The sequence below is a fragment of the Hirundo rustica genome, chromosome 10, assembly GCF_015227805.2.
Source record: "Hirundo rustica isolate bHirRus1 chromosome 10, bHirRus1.pri.v3, whole genome shotgun sequence".
Classification (NCBI taxonomy): Eukaryota; Metazoa; Chordata; class Aves; order Passeriformes; family Hirundinidae; genus Hirundo; species Hirundo rustica.
Window position 1 is genome coordinate 1,142,648 of NC_053459.1, and position 14,636 is coordinate 1,157,283.

Genomic DNA, 14,636 nt, shown 5'->3' on the forward strand with positions numbered 1-14,636 from the left:
CAAAGGAAGCAGAGTCCTTTCAAAGCAGGGTTTAACCTACACATGCCGTAAAAGCTACTGATAAAGTGCTGGCAAAAGTCAGTTGTGGAGAGCTATGCTGCCAAATCTGTCAATTCTGAGGCAGATATAAGCTCAAAAGCACCAAGAGTCACTGAGAGTTAGTGGTGCAAAACGTATCCTAAGATCCCGACTATTTTTCCTAGTTGCTCTTTCTCAGCTGCTCAGGTTTTCATCACATCTGCCATTAATTCATACAATTGTTAGGATAGATGCCTAGCTAGATGCCTCAATTTAGATTATTAAACTACTGCTTTCAGATACAGAGGTAAGTACTGTACCTTCTGTCTTGAAAAAAATCAACTGAACGTATCCTTTTTCCTTGAGGAAGGCAGTTGTTAAGGAGTCACAAGTACATGGGGAAAGAAGCCAGCCTCTGTGTTTTAGCCTGGATGAGTTCACTTATCCCACGTGTCCAGAGAGAAGGAAGCTGGCAGTGGTGGGAGGCAGGGGCGATGCAGAGAGCACCACGAATGGACAAGGGAAGGGGGTGTCTTCCTGTGGTGTGGGTTTATACCAGGTAAAATTGTGACTGAACTCTGCCTCTCCGGTTTCTGTGACTCCAGGTGGAAGCTGCGGGCACAGAGTGTCCCAAGCACCCCTCCACAGGTGAGGGTGATGTTGCAATGTGCTGATGTAACTGGACAAGCACAAATAGTTGTACAAGGGGAGGGAACCAGCACCCTGCAAGAAAGGACAAGGAACTGCTGCTGCCTGGGTTTTGTTCTGCGGTGGTGGGGAGGGACAGCTCTGCTCATTCCCAGAGCACAGGGGCAGGGAGGAGGTCCGGCACTGAGGATCCCCAAAGCACACGCATGTGCATAGAGAGGAGCCTGGAGGAGGAAATTCCAGGTGGAGGGCCCTTTAGGTTCCTTTGTTCTGTGGCATTGGTTTTTGTACCCTGCTCAGAACCTTATTTGTGGCTAGCAGAGTAGCTGTAGGAGAGGGTCTGGAGTTGCTATTGTTCATATTGCAAGATATTGCCCATACCCTGCATTAAAAGAATGTCAGGCTTCAAAAATATAATGTTGCAAGGGTTTTAGCATATATTCCAACTTTGCAGGTTTGAACATTCTCATTAAACCTTTCTTGCAAGTACTAAAATTTACAAGAGATCATTAATTCAAGTTCGTCTGCTGCTGAACACCACGCTTGCTGCTTATGGCAGGCAATAAAACAGGAATACGAGGTTCAGCTTGCCCTGTGGGATGTTCCAGGCCTCCTAGTAGGGCATTTTTTTTTGGATTCAGGCTTTTCTCAGAGACCGTTCTTGCCTTTGGTTCAGCAGTTGAGGCCACTCTTTCTGTGGGGTCTGCTCACATGTTGCCTCATGTCTGCTGGCAGATGCCCTGGCCTTCCCACCAAATCCTAGCTGCAGCCTGCAGGAGCAGAGCTTTGTGCTTTACCACCTGACACGTTGCCAGGCGTGGTGACCGGGTTTGCGTGTCTGTCACCACTACACCTGAAGTTACAGCTTTTGATTTTTCAGAACGCCGGCCCAAGCAGCGGCCTAAACCTCGGGGAAGGCTGGCACAAGGTGCTGCTGAAGTGCAGGGGAGAGTGGAGGCCTTTTTTTGGCTGGAGGTCAGCCAAAACCACACAGACATCTGTGTGGGCTGTGGGCAGCTGGTTCTGCTGCGCATCAGTGCTGGGCTGGCTCCGGCCGGGCCGAGCTGGTGTTGGTGTTCCTGGTGTGGCAGGGCGTGCCCCTGGGATGCCCTGTGCCAGCCTGAGGGGCCGAGCTGGTGTTGGTGTTCCTGGTGTGGCAGGGCGTGCCCCTGGGATGCCCTGTGCCAGCCTGAGGGGCCGAGCTGGTGTTGGTGTTCCTGGTGTGGCAGGGCGTGCCCCTGGGATGCCCTGTGCCAGCCTGAGGGGCCGAGCTGGTGTTGGTGTTCCCTGGTGTGGCAGGGCGTGCCCGTGGGATGCCCTGTGCCAGCCTGAGGGGCCGAGCTGGTGTTGGTGTGTTGGTGTTCCCTGGTGTGGCAGGGCGTGCCCGTGGGATGCCCTGTGCCAGCCTGAGGGGCCAAGCTGGTGTTGGTGTTCCTGGTGTGGCAGGGTCGTGCCCGTGGGATGCCCTGTGCCAGCCTGAGGGGCCGAGCTGGTGTTGGTGTGTTGGTGTTCCCTGGTGTGGCAGGGTGTGCCCCTGGGATGCCCTGTGCCAGCCTGAGGGGCCGAGCTGGTGTTGGTGTTCCTGGTGTGGCAGGGCTGTGCCCGTGGGATGCCCTGTGCCAGCCTGAGGGGCCAAGCTGGTGTTGGTGTTCCCTGGTGTGGCAGGGCGTGCCCGTGGGATGCCCTGTGCCAGCCTGAGGGGCCGGCAGGGCCGAGCTGGTGTTGGTGTTCCCTGGTGTGGCAGGGCGTGCCCCTGGGATGCCCTGTGCCAGCCTGAGGGGCCGGCAGGGCTCTGCACAGGAGTTTCTGTGGTAGGTGGAGGCCTGTGGCATGTGTGATGTCTGTGAGGAAGGCAGGCCCCGTGGGTGGCTGAGGGCCGTGCTGCCAGCTGCTCGGGAGCAGGTGAGGGGTGGCAAGGCAGCAGTGCCCTGGGTGTGCTGTGGCAGACACGGGCCCTGCATCCCCCCACCTTACCTGGTGCTTTCCAGGCAGCTCCTCTGAGGGAATGGAGGCTGGCTTCAAACAAACCAGCAGATTTTATTGCAGTAATTGCCTTTCCTTGGCGAAGGAGATAAAGGAACAGCTGGGTAACACTAGGCATGACTCAATATTTCATTACCAAGTGCAAAGTCATGCCTGAAAAGATTATGCTTGTAAACTGAGGGGGCTGGCTGTTGGTCTGCCCGGGGTAAAGGTACAGCGTGGTGGCGGGCTGCCGGGCTGTGTGTGGCAGCGGCAGGCTGTGCATGGCAGTGGCAGTGGCGGTGGTAGCGGTGGTGGCAGTGGGTGGCAGAGGCGGGTGGCAGTGGCGGTGGCGGTGGCAAGTGGCAGGTGGCAGTGGCAGTGGTAGTGGTGGTGGTAGTGGTGGTGGCAATGGCAGTTGGTGGTGGCAGGTGGCAGAGGCGGTGGCAGAGGCAGTGGCAGTGGCAGTAGCGATGGCGGTGGCAGAGGTGGTGGTGGTGGCAGAGGTGGGGTGGCAGTAGCAGGTGGCGGTGGTAGTGGTGGTGGCAGTAGCAGGTGGCGGTGGCAGTAGCAGGTGGCAGAGGTGGTGGCAGTGGTTGTGGCAGTGGCAGTGGCGGTGGTTGTGGCAGTGGCGGTGGCAGTGGCGGTGGCAGTGGTTGTGGCAGGTGGCAGTGGCGGTGGCAGTGGCAGTGGTGGTGGCAGTGGTTGTGGCAGTGGTGGTGGCAGTGGCGGTGGCAGGTGGCAGTGGCGGTGGCAGGTGGCAGTGGCGGTGACAGGTGGCAGTGGCGGTGGCAGTGGCAGTGGTGGTGGCAGTGGTTGTGGCAGTGGCGGTGGCAGTGGCAGTGGCGGTGGCAGTGGTTGTGGCAGGTGGCAGTGGCGGTGGCAGTGGCGGTGGCAGTGGTTGTGGCAGTGGCGGTGGTGGTGGCAGTGGTGGTGGCAGTGGTTGTGGCAGGTGGCAGTGGCGGTGGCAGTGGCGGTGGCAGTGGTTGTGGCAGTGGCGGTGGCAGTGGCAGGTGGCAGTGGCGGTGACAGGTGGCAGTGGCGGTGGCAGTGGTTGTGGCAGTGGCGGTGGCAGTGGCAGTGGCGGTGGCAGTGGTTGTGGCAGTGGCGGTGGCAGAGGCGGTGGCAGTGGCAGTGACAGGTGGCAGTGGCAGGTGACGGTGGTGGTGGCAGTGGTGGTGGCGGTGGTGGTGGCAGTGGCAGTGGTTGTGGCAGTGGTGGTGGCAGTGGCGGTGGCAGAGGCGGTGGCAGTGGCAGTGGCAGGTGGCAGTGGCAGGTGACGGTGGTGGTGGCAGTGGCAGTGGTGGTGGCGGTGGTGGTGGCAGTGGCGGTGGCGGCGGCGCCGCTGGACAGCGTGCCCCGGGAAGTGCCAGTGCCCGGGAAGAAGAGGAACAGCGCTGCCCGGGCAGCAGCGGCGGGGAGGCGCCGTGTGAGCCCCGCTGTGCCGGGCCAGGCAGCGCCAAGCCCGCCGCGGGTGTCCCAGCGCCGGGCTCGGGGCCGGCCCGGGGCACAGGAGGAGGAAGAGGCGGCGGCCGGCCCGGGGCGGGGCGGGGCAGCTGGTGGCCGGGGACGCCCTGTCGGTGCGAGGCTGCGGGAGGCACGGCCGGGTAGGACCGCGGCTCGCGTTATTGCTTTTGCTTCTTTTCTGACCTGCCCCGACCCCTTCCCGGGAGCGGGAGCCCCGGCTGAGCGCTCCCGGCTGTGCCCGGGCCGGAGCGGGCTGTCCCCGCTGCCGGCACCCTTGGCCCGGAGCTCTGCCGGGCACCCTTGGCTGCGGGGCGAGGCGAGGCGAGGCGAGGCGAGCCGAGTCCCCCCCGCTCCTGCTCACCCGCTGCCGCTCCCGGCCCGCTCCCGGTGCGGGGACTCGGGCGCGTCCCCTCCCCCTCGCTGCTGGCGCTTTTCGTGCTCTGAAAAACTCCCCAGTCCCACTGTAGTGGCGGCTTCTCGATCCTAGGTGAATCCCCACTCCCTAGGATGCTTCTGGGGTCCCTTTCCCATTTCGGGGGGGAGGAGATGAGAAGAGGGGTTAGGATTGAATACGATCAGGTGCTACTGCATCAAAAAGAAACCAGAGAGAAAAAAGAAGCAGAAGAAAGAAAAGAAAATAAAATCAAACCCACCAAGGAGATGTGACTACAGTGGCTAATTTACCAAAAAGCAAAGGGAACAGGGCCTCCAGTTCGGAAACTTTCAAACCTCAGCGAGGTCTGGCAGCTGCTGGGAGTGGGGAAGTGTGGCTGGCAGCGTGTCTGAGGCTGACACCTCCTGCCCGCCGGCATGTGTCAGACCGTTTAGGGTGCTAATGGCAAGAATTCACCAATTAAACAACATTCCCTCTCTTTTTTTCCTGAAATGTTTTCCACGTGTGCTGTCCTAAAGGGTAACCTCAATTTTTTTTTAATGATGTAAAGCGTTGATGTTGTCTGTATTCCTCAGCAAGGTGCTTTCCTTAGCTGTGATTCATCACCCTGTTTTTCTGTTCCAATTAAGCTGCTCATTTGGAGCACTGAGACAATCAGTGTCTCACCCTATGAGCTGGGCTCAGCATGATCAGTGAGTTTGTCCTTCGGAGTGGTTCTTGGTAGACCGGAGGTGTTTTCAGTTTCAGGCTATTGTGTTTTACTGGCAGCCGTGACACGAGAGAGGTCAGTGATCTGGTAAAGCTCGAGCAGATCGGGAGGGGTCTGATAAGAGTGGAACCTTGATTGCAAATGCTTGTGTGCTTCTGGGTTGCTTCTGGGAGACTTCTCATCCCGTCAGAGCTCAGACAGTGCTAAGGTACCGAGTTTTGCTCTTAGGGCCGTCCACCGCCCTCAGATCAGAGTCTCTATTAAAGGCTCACATGCAGTGTTCCAGTTAGAGTTTTTGTACATTAAACATGAGGATCAGTGAGTTAATCTTTGATGTTGTCAGAGCATTTCCTGGGAGCTCAGTCCCTTTTGGCAATGGGTGGTCAGATACTGGAGCTGAGATGTTTGAGGAGGGGAAGAATTCCCTTGCAGTTCCCAGGCGTGGAAGGAGTCTGGCAGTGATGGGCTATGGCTGCTGTTGTTGGAGTCTCCAGTGTCCTGCTCATTCCACTTTTATGAGTGGCAGCTTCAAGAGTGCCCAGAAATGGTGAGGAACAGACACAATCACCAAATAGATTATTTTGCAGAAAAAAATAAAGTGAAGCACTTTACTTTTGTTGACACTTGCAATAGACTTTAAAAAATCATGAATACTTTTTGTTTGACAGCTTTGACTCTGCTGCAGCCTGGCTTCCCTGGCCAGGCTGCATCTCCCCAGTGGTGTCATCACCTCCCCTCTAAATGATCTCACACCTCATGGGAGATGTGCTCTGGCAACTGAACCGTAGCTCCTGTGAGGCACCACTTCAAAAACAAGGTTTTGTTGAAAACAAAAACATAGTAGGCCTCTGTGTTTTTAGAAATTAAATTCTAGACAGAGTGAGGGCCTTTAATGGAAAGTTTTTTTGTTGGTTCCCCCCCCCCCCCCCCCCCCCCCCCCAGGAGAAAGACACAATTTTCAATAGAAAAACATAATGAAGGGCGGGTTTTTTACTAGCCCTGGGCATCAGTTCGTAAGATCCACTATTAATGGAGGGATGAGGAATGAATGTAGTCAGTCTTGTCCATTTCCTGCCTTGACATGAGTGAAACACTGACTACCACGTCGTCCTGGTGGGGCACTCTCTTCCCTAGGGTAGGTGGAAATGTAAATCTTTCTGCTTTGCCCCAAAAGTCTGCATGGTGCAGGTGGATATTGCAGTCCTTTCCCACCTTGGTGGATTTCATGCTTGTTTGCGTAGCAGTTGCTCGGTTCCTAGGCTAACAGAGCAGTGGCAGTCATGTTTATTTCTCACACTTTTGAGGCATATATCAGAGTTTTTTGGCTGTGAAAGTTTTGCAGGGATGCTGTGTGCTGCACCAAGTGTTGTTTCCAAGGAAAAATGCCGTGTGTGGGTTCTAAACTTGATAACCATGGGCATCCTCTTCTAAATAGTGGATTTTATTTCTTCCTTGTATAGTGTTTCTCTAACTTGACAATGAATTTTAGCCAAATATTTCTGTCCTATCCTTCAGGAATCACATTAAAGTCTGTCAAACAGCATGGGTGGGAACCTTCCTCTGCAACATCTGGGTATGAGCAGTACTGGGGAAACAGGATCCTGGCAGAAATGGGCCTTGTCTCTGAACCATTGTGGGTTTTCTAATGAGATCAGTTTGCCACCTGCATCTCTCTGTGGTGTGACTTCATTTTAGAGATTTTGTAAGCATATAAACAACCTTCTGACCTTCCTCCCTTCCATCTTTTGCTTTATTCTCCATTTCCTTCTCTTCCTCTCCATCCTCTCTCACGGTGTGCCGTGTCCTTGCAGACATCCCTTATTGCTGGTTTGAGGTGAGCATTGTTTCACAGCTACTTCCGACAAGGAGGAAAGAGCTGACACGTGAGACAAAGAGCCCTCAGGCTTTAACAGCACCCCCTGAACAGCACAATCAGCCAAGCTTTGGTAGCCCCCTGGTTCTCATCGCTGACTCCTGAGCGTTTGTGGTGGCTCAGAACCCTGAGTTCACTCATCTCATCTGCTTCTCCGGGGCATGAGCTGAGTGGACTCATTGAAGAGTTGTGAGCAGTGAGGCCAAAATTCCCCACTGAGTCTGTCATCCAGGAACTCACAGGGTAATGCTGGACTGTTAGATTTCTTACTACTTTTCATGGAAGTCGCTCAGATGTAAGGAATTCATGTTGAAGGCCTGAATATTTGGGATTATACTTTGTATTTATTGTCAACAGTCAAAACAACATTGGAACTGAAACTTCTGTGGGAAGGTTGAGAACTATTAATTATTTTCAGTCTACTTGGCATAACATAAATGATTATTAACATAACCAGTCTTACAGGTGATGATAAATTCAACAAACATTACTTCTATTTTTTTAAGAGATTGGTTTTCATTATTATTAATCTTTCACATAGATGCCATATTCCAGCTGACACAACTTCCTTTTAGAGCTGACTTAAACCTTGTAATTTGCCAGGAAGTTAAGATATTTATTTAAAATAATTTCCTCTCTTAATATAGCAACCAGGGTTTTCCTTTTATCTGGTAGGAAGCAAAACCTAGTGGAATTATCTCAGTTCTGCAGTTACCTAACGTTAAATTGTGTTTTATCAATCCATCTTAAGAGGAAGAACATGTCTGTTAAATCTTTGTCTTCTCCTTCAATTAAGCACTTCACTAATAGGCCAGGAGGAAAATAGTTTTCAGTTTTTCCTGTTTATTTACCTTCAATTTTGAGTGTAGCACCCTGAATAGCAGAGGCTGGGCTGAGGATGGCTGTAAGGCTGGTGGAGGGCACATGCACATTTTGGACCAGCTTGTGTTACCTGCAGCCTGCTGTGTCAGCTTACAGCTCTGACATGGTACTGCAATGCACATAAAGCATTGAACTGTGGGCAGCTGAGGTTCTGTGGCTCTGATTACATCTGTCCTGGGGAATATATGTTACTTTCTTGTTGAACATAGCATCCAGGCTGAAGTGAAAGCCCAGCTGAGTAATATTGCTGGTTTTACTTCCTCCATTGCATGTGTTCAGGTCATTTCCAAGCATGCCTTCCCCTGCCGTGCAGTACAAAACCACACTGACTACAGCAGTGTCCTGTGGGTTCAATGGCCTTTGGAAACGGAGCAATGAAACATAAATTCATGAGAAAGTAACATAACAATGCAAACACCTCTTATATGGACTGAAATATATGTGTGAGAAAAGTTAGCCTTCCAATAGTCTAATAGAGAACTTGTGTGGGTGTAGGAAAGAAAAAAAATGCCATGCTCCCCCAGCGGTGTTTTGTTTTTTGGTTTTTTTGGGTTTTGTTTGTTTGTTTGTTTGTTTTTGTTGTTTGTTTTGTTTTGTTTATTAATAGTTAGTATATTTATCTTTGCCCCCAATGAGCAAGTGTTGAGGGTGTACTTGTAGTTACAGGAAATTAATCTGGTTTTGGTTGTTACCCACTTGGTCTGGCACATCAGATGAGTGAGGGTCACTTCCTATGGCTGGAAGTACTCAGGCTGTTTTGCACTGAGAGCATTGCTCTTTTAGTAAAAATACACCCTTCAGTACCCCACCCTGACAGCTCTTTTATCACTGGCTTACTGAACTTCCCCTAGTCTAAACAAAGCTTTGGTGCTACTATTTGTGTTAGTTGTTTTCATTTGAGACACTTCTTTTAAATTATTTTTTTAGTTTCTCTGAAATCTGCCCCATGTCTTTCTTCGAATACAGATGGTTTTGTGGTGCTTGATGTCATTCAATCACAGTATCACAGAATGGTCTGGAATGAAAGGGACCTTATAGAACCTTAGAGATCATCTAGTTCCAACCCCCAAGCCATGGGCAGGGACAACTTCCACTAGACCAGGTTGTTCAAAAAATAAAATAAAACAAAATAAAATAAAACTTAGTAAAAAAGCTATAATGAAAAAAACCTGTTTATCCTAAGCTGAACTTAAACACAGCTCTAGTGCTCAGAGCAGAGTGCAGGGCATACCCTACAAGCACCTATATCATCTCCACCTGTCCCTAAGTCTTTTGGCTTCAATTAGACAGATAGAAATGTGTAGCAATGTAAATAATTGCTTATATCCCTCTTTTCTACATGCCTCCACAATTATAATGGTGCAGACATGTAAATATCAAAAAGAAATGTCTATTTCCTGTCTTGACTTTTAACTCAAGTAACATTTCAATGGCAAAGAAATGTCTATCCTGACATTCATCTTTTGTGATGTGGTCCAGTGAGTAACTGTAAACTGTATTTAAACATAGCAATTACAGACAACAAAGGGCTGGCTGAGGGAAGCTGGACTTCTCCATGCACATCACAGGGCTCTTTCAGAAGGCAGCAGTGTTCTCCCAACTCTGGTTCCTAAAACTGAGATTCAGATGAGTTTCCTTTGTCCTAAAACTCAGCTCTCAGTGATGGCAGCTTCCTCAGACGGGCTCAAACCATCCTTGATGCTGTAGGGAATTTTCTTAGGAATGACCAAGTGACTTCCTAAATTCCCCACTCAGGTTTTTTACTTACATTCTTCTTTTCAGATTTTTCAGCTGCCTATTTTACTTATTCTGTTTTTGGGGGGTGAGATGGGAACATGGAAATCCCATTTTTCATGTTCCCCAGCTGCGCAGACAGTGTGTTATAGTTCCACCTGTGCTGGCAGGGATTTCCTGTTTTAGAAGATTAATTAGAGTTGAGCAATTCTGAGTTCCTCTAAAAGAAACGATTTTCCTTTCCTATGTGGAAGGGAGATTGCAGTCTTCTGTGGCTGTAAACTTGTTTAGACACACCAATGTAGCAATTGGTACCAGTTAGAGACAGTGCCTGGTTTCAATTCTGTTCTGTGACATCAGTGTAAATCTGAGTAGCTGCTGTTGCTCCCTTTACCTCTTTTAGAGGTGGTTGTTCTTGCAGGAAGAGATTTTTTTGTCCAGCCAGAAGTTTGTCTTTGGCTCTTTCTTCTCTCTCAATCAGAAGGCACTATCTGTATTTATTATATTTCCAAAAATGATTGCCCTGGTTGCCTTCAAAACCTTAATTCTTCAAGCAGAAGTGGTTTCTAACATGCCTTCCCAGTTTGGATGACCCTAAGAAGTCACGTGCAAACAGTTTTCATTTGTTTTCTGCCTTTTTTTGCCTCTTTTTTTCCTTTTTTTTTGTTCCCCGTGTTGCCGTGGTTAAATGGCCAGCAGTTCTGCCTCACCCACTCAGCTTATCCTGGTCTAGTTCCAAAGCCAGAGGGTGAGGAAATGGCCTTTTTCCTCGGGAGCTTTGCTTTGACAGTTTTTCAGTCACATACCACCTTCACTTGCTTGTTTCTTACCTTGCTGTGAAGTGTATTTGAACATCACTTGCTAAAAGGAGGGCTAGAGTCTGGCTTCACACTCGCTTTGCTTCTTTGGGGGAGGCAAGATGGGAAATCCACAGCTGGCAATTCCCAGATTCCCAGAGTGGCAGATCTTGGGGTGTTCCATCTCTGAGTCCAACCCACGCTGACAAGTGAGAGCAGAGTCACGGAGCAGGATGTGCTAAGAGGGGTGACAAGGGACAAGGAGGGACAAGAGGAGGAGGAAGGAGAAAGGAGACAGCGTATCATCCAAAATGAATAGGAGAACATGGGGAAACAGGAAGGAGTTCATGAGGGACATTGAGATTTCAGGTCTTGTTTCTAATTTAGGCATGAGCTATAAAAACATATGTATTCATGTATTTCTCATATGACTTGCTTTGAAGGCTACTAAGACTCTCCATGAATAAAACTCTTTGTTCCTCTCTCTGACCTGTCACACTTAATTTTTTCAAACAGTTATGATTTAGCAGCAACTGTAAGAAGATATTTGAACTGGTCTCATGATTTCGCCCTGGCACCCAGAACTGACACAAGAGTCAGAGGTTAATAAGAGCTGTGAGAAATGAACAATTTGTGCTGCATGTGCCATGGATGCAGAACCCACTCGAGATGGCAGGGCAGCAGAATGAGGGGTTGTCTCAGCAGACTTCAACAGACCTCATCAAACCCAGATGTGGCATTATTGACTTGAGACTAAGAAAGAAAACAATTCTTAATAAACACTTGGGAAATGGTATTCAAGAGATTTAATTTTTCTCCCCCTTGTGTTTTATGTCAAGGTGGAATTTTGGCCACAAACCAGACTTTTATGGGTTTTTTCCACTGTGTACTTCATCTCATGCAGTTTTAAGGAATTAGACTAAAATATGTCAGCTTAACTAGAAAACTTTTTTTTTTTTTTTAATTTGATGTAACAAAAATTATTTGGTAATGATTTCAAAATTCATGCTGACAAAAATTGGAAAAATATTTCAACAAATGACAGGCCTCTGCAAAATACCTTTGCGAAGGTCAAACTCAGCCGGTTTGGAGAAAAAAACGTGGACAGAAATTGAGCTAAGGCTCTTTAATAAATTTCCCTTTAATATTATTAACTGGACATCAGCTAGGGAAAAAAAAAAGAAAGAAAAAGATGAATTGATAACCTTGGAAAATAATTTTTACCTAGATGGAAAGACCGTTAACAGATGGGATGAATTGGAAAAGGGGAAAACGTACAGAAGTTGCCATATGCTGGGGCAGACTGGTTTGGAAGGGTGTTGGACTCAGCAGGATTTCTGTATGTGCAAGGTTACAGGTGAGGCATGTGGGGTCAGCCCCTGCAGTACCAAACACAGTGTGATTTTCTGGGCATTCCAATGGCAGCTTGGTGCTTAAGAGGCTGCGGGAGGCCAGCAGGGTCTCTGAGCTGGTGACAGACCTGCCATGTGTGGGAGATCAGGCCAGCAGGGTCTCTCTGAGCTGGTGACAAACCTGCCACGTGTGGGAGATCAGGCCAGCAGGGTCTCTGAGCTGGTGACAAACCTGCCACGTGTGGGAGATCAGGCCAGCAGGGTCTCTGAGCTGGTGACAGACCTGCCACGTGTGGGAGATCAGGCCAGCAGGGTCTCTGAGCTGGTGACAGACCTGCCACATGTGGGAGATCAGGCCAGCAGGGTCTCTGAGCTGGTGACAGACCTGCCATGTGTGGGAGATCAGGCCTGCAGGGTCACAGCTGGTGACAAACCTGCCACATGTGGGAGATCAGGCCAGCAGGGTCACAGCTGGTGACAAACCTGCCACATGTGGGAGATCAGGCCAGCAGGGTCTCTCTGAGCTGGTGACAAACCTGCCACATGTGGGAGATCAGGCCAGCAGGGTCACAGCTGGTGACAGACCTGCCACGTGTGGGAGATCAGGCCTGCAGGGTCACAGCTGGTGACAAACCTGCCACGTGTGGGAGATCAGGCCAGCAGGGTCTCTGAGCTGGTGACAGACCTGCCACGTGTGGGAGATCAGGCCTGCAGGGTCACAGCTGGTGACAAACCTGCCACATGTGGGAGATCAGGCCAGCAGGGTCTCTCTGAGCTGGTGACAAACCTGCCACGTGTGGGAGATCAGGCCAGCAGGGTCTCTCTGAGCTGGTGACAGACCTGCCACGTGTGGGAGATCAGGCCTGCAGGGTCACAGCTGGTGACAAACCTGCCACGTGTGGGAGATCAGGCCAGCAGGGTCTCTGAGCTGGTGACAGACCTGCCACGTGTGGGAGATCAGGCCAGCAGGGTCTCTGAGCTGGTGACAGACCTGCCACGTGTGGGAGATCAGGCCAGCAGGGTCTCTGAGCTGGTGACAGACCTGCCACGTGTGGGAGATCAGGCCAGCAGGGTCACAGCTGGTGACAGACCTGCCACATGTGGGAGATCAGGCCAGCAGGGTCTCTCTGAGCTGGTGACAAACCTGCCACATGTGGGAGATCAGGCCAGCAGGGTCTCTGAGCTGGTGACAAACCTGCCACGTGTGGGAGATCAGGCCAGCAGGGTCTCTCTGAGCTGGTGACAAACCTGCCATGTGTGGGAGATCAGGCCAGCAGGGTCTCTGAGCTGGTGACAGACCTGCCACGTGTGGGAGATCAGGCCAGCAGGGTCTCTGAGCTGGTGACAAACCTGCCACGTGTGGGAGATCAGGCCAGCAGGGTCTCTGAGCTGGTGACAGACCTGCCACGTGTGGGAGATCAGGCCAGCAGGGTCTCTGAGCTGGTGACAGACCTGCCACGTGTGGGAGATCAGGCCAGCAGGGTCACAGCTGGTGACAAACCTGCCACGTGTGGGAGATCAGGCCAGCAGGGTCTCTGAGCTGGTGACAGACCTGCCACGTGTGGGAGATCAGGCCAGCAGGGTCTCTCTGAGCTGGTGACAGACCTGCCACGTGTGGGAGATCAGGCCAGCAGGGTCACAGCTGGTGACAAACCTGCCACATGTGGGAGATCAGGCCTGCAGGGTCTCTCTGAGCTGGTGACAGACCTGCCACGTGTGGGAGATCAGGCCTGCAGGGTCTCTCTGAGCTGGTGACAAACCTGCCACGTTCACAGCAGCCCTGAGCAGCCTCGAGCGGCCCCGGTGCGTTGGGGTGCCAGTGCCGGTGAGGGCAAAGCCCGTCGCTGGTGTGCAGAGCAGCTGTTTGCTGCACAGTGGCACTGCAGTGTCTCCTGTGACAGCACATCCCATCGGGCCCAAGGGCAGGGCACAGCCCCTTTTGGGCAAAGCCAGGGTGGAGCAGTGGTGGGGCAGCTGAGGTTTCTGCAGGCGGTGCTAGGCGTGCGCTGGGTAGGTGTGTTTGAGAGGTAAGAGTTTCCTGACCAGGCCTGAGTTAGTCACTCAGCACAGAAGGATTTATTTAATCCCAGACAAGATGTGTAGCGCAGGACGTGGGTTTGCTCTCTTAAACTACGCTGTAGAAAGACTTGGAGGTACATGTGAACAGGGTGTGGAACAGCCAGTGTTGGGCTCCTGCAGAGTTCCCCAGGGAAGGGACAGCCCCTGCAAAACCCGTTACCTGCTGCAGGGACAAACACAAGCTGCTTTTGTTGAGACTCCCTGCGTTATCACCCTAATTCAGTGTTTACACAGTGCAACAGCCCCGCTTCTATCAGATACTAATTAGGGTCTGTTCACATTTTTTCATCTTCTGAGGGAGGCTATTACCTGAACTTTAACAACTTGAAATAATCAGTTTTTTAATAGAGTTCAAATGGCCAAGCCACTATAGGACTGCAACTGTTCCCCCAGCTGTTGTTGTGGGGGAAGGAGAGAAAACAGCAAAACAAAATCATGCTATTTTTCAAGGCATATTTTATGGATAATTTAGCTGAGCATCATCAGTTCTTAGGTTTGAAAATGATTAAGCCACAAAGTGTAATGGCATGTTCTTTGATAGAAAACCTGACATGCTGTAACAGGATCTTGTTTTTCATATCTGTGTGAATTTCTTTTTACATATATCTGTGATAATGGTAGTTTAAGATGTGACTAAGATTAGAAGAGATGAAGTATGCCTTTCTCTTTATTCATATATGAATACTTTATTCAGACTTCTTCTCAGAGGAATATTTAGCAT

The 14,636-nt window shown here is 50.8% G+C and overlaps 1 protein-coding gene across 3 annotated transcripts in view; it reads left to right on the forward strand.

Moving 5' to 3' along the window:
• PIK3CB (phosphatidylinositol-4,5-bisphosphate 3-kinase catalytic subunit beta) overlaps positions 1 to 14,636 on the forward strand; it is a 129,256-nt gene that overhangs the window by 36,263 nt on the left and 78,357 nt on the right. The window contains exon 1 of one of the 3 annotated variants that reach the window (XM_040074909.1): positions 4,131 to 4,235. The exons of the other annotated variants lie outside the window; for them this stretch is intronic. The gene's annotated coding sequence lies outside the window, so the exon portion shown is untranslated. Of the gene's footprint in view, positions 1 to 4,130; positions 4,236 to 14,636 lie in introns of those variants that run through there. 3 annotated transcript variants of the gene reach the window in all.